This window comes from Ictidomys tridecemlineatus, chromosome 16, assembly GCF_052094955.1.
Source record: "Ictidomys tridecemlineatus isolate mIctTri1 chromosome 16, mIctTri1.hap1, whole genome shotgun sequence".
Taxonomy (NCBI): Eukaryota; Metazoa; Chordata; class Mammalia; order Rodentia; family Sciuridae; genus Ictidomys; species Ictidomys tridecemlineatus.
The window spans coordinates 37,195,535-37,197,853 of NC_135492.1; positions in this window are offsets into that span (position 1 = coordinate 37,195,535).

Sequence of the window (2,319 nt, forward strand, 5' to 3'; positions counted from 1 at the left end):
TATTGAAGATTACATCTTACTAAACATTATAGATTTTATACTGGAGAGAAGTTTTACAATGAAAACATTGCATCAATGTCTCTAAGGATGAATCAACCCTATTTCACAGTAGTCAACACTATTTCACACCAGAGATATGATAGCACAGAAATCATATAAATATATAATAGGTGACACAGTCTCCAATAGTTGTTCACATCCTACTCAGCACATCAGAATTCATACTAGAGAGAGGATGTACGGAAAAATTTTTGCAAAGCTTTTGGCCATTGATCCATCATTTTTAAAACACTGGAGGATTTATAGCATATGGAAACCCAAAGAATGTGTCCAAGACTGTATTCAAATTTCCGACATTTTTTAATTACTGACCTCATATCTGTAGCAAATGTGGAGTAGCATCTGTTCAAAGTGTGTACCTTAGATAACAGCAAAATATTTACAAAAACACCTTGACAAATATAAAGATGGTAGTAAGTTTCATATCTATAGCCCATCCCTTGAAGTATTTGGGACCTAGGAGAGAGAAAAACATTTAAATATAGAAAATGGGTAATCACTTTGGACATTTGCTGAAATTTTTCTTAACATCTTTAGGTGATATGATAGAAATAAGAAAATACAAGTATAGAATTGTGCATCCCTAAAAGGATATAATTTTAGTATAAATCAACAATTACTAAAGAGTCTCATTTTTCACAACTGGAGTTGATTATTTCAGAGTCTCTTAAGATTTATATGAAATTTAAAATTTAAAATTTTCAGAGCTCCTTAAAGTTAGGGGCACTTAATTAGTAAACTACATTCTCAGATTTTTTTCTTTTTTATTTAGAGATAGGGTTTGCTAAGTTGCATAGGTCCTCACTAAGTTATGGAGCCTGACTTTGAACTTGCAAAGCTTCTCACATCCCTAGGGTCAAAGCATGGTCCACCATGCCAGTTTTACAGAGCGTTTTTACTTATATTTCATAACAGATGTAATTTGTTGCTAAATAAAGTGTGAATTTCTTAATGTTAACCTTGTCATACATTTAATGATGTTATTAAGTCACACATCTCCCACTATTCACTTTGCTAATGGATCGATGCAATAGTAAAACATTCTGTTGGGTAAATAATACTATAACATCTCCATTAATTATTTCATATGTTTAATCAAGTATTATTTGGATAATATTATTTATGTAAATTATATACTCTCTTGTTTGTAATTATGGGAAAATTAAGACAGTTATAGGAAGGACCTAGGGATACTAAAATAATGCCCAGATATCCCTAGTTTGAATTATGAATTTAACATTTCACCTTATAGATTAGCAGTACTTCCTAAGGGATCTACAACTCCGGAGAGTTATACAAGCTCCCAGTCAGGGAGAGGAGAAAGACCCAAGAGACTAGGAGCCAAGGTGCGTATTCAGGCAATAAAGGAGGGTTGCTGAAGGGGGAAATAGTCTTAATGTCCTGGGGAATCCACATGGTCCATAAGCCCATCCTGACTCTTGGACTGAAGAAACCATGCAGTTCCTCATGAATTCTATGACGTTCATCACTGAGGTGACTATACACGCCTCTAGTGTAGGAAAAACATCACAATTTGGTACCACCTCTTTAGTTTTGCATACCCAGTAAAAAAGTGTAGCTAGAAACATGTAAAATGATGATTGTAAAAAGAAAAAGACATACTGTAGGAGCTTTTATGTCCCCACATTTTTTTATTTCATTATATATTTTGATTTTGTAGACCCTTTGGTTCTACTTAATAATTCAAAATATAATGTTTGTTATACTTATTGAATTATATGGTAGATAGCATGTGTCATGGTCTCCCAGAACCCTCTGCAACCCAGTAATTATAAGATACTATAAACTAACCATGTCCCTCCTCAGATCTTATAGCTCCAAGAGCCCATGACACCACAGAGAGAGAAACACAATTTTGATTGAAATAAACCTTAGACTCTCATCTACAAGTCCTGTTCAAAATGTAAAAACACAATATTCTCTGCATATGTGAGCCTTTTGGGTCAACAAAACACCACCCACCAACATTTCATTTAACTTTATTGGGGAAAATAAATATTGAAATATAATGGTAAGTTCTAGGAGAATAATATTCACACCATTTGTTATTCCAAAGGGTAAATCTCTAGGTTTCATGCTTATGTCCACATTATTTTATGCAGAAAACTGGCTTCATTTTACATATGAGAGTTTAAACTCTTTATAAGGCCAGGAGGGAAGATTCAGTCCTAGAGGTCTAAGGAAAATACTAAAGATCTTCCCTTTTCTTGTTTGAATAATGTCTGAAGTCCTTGATGA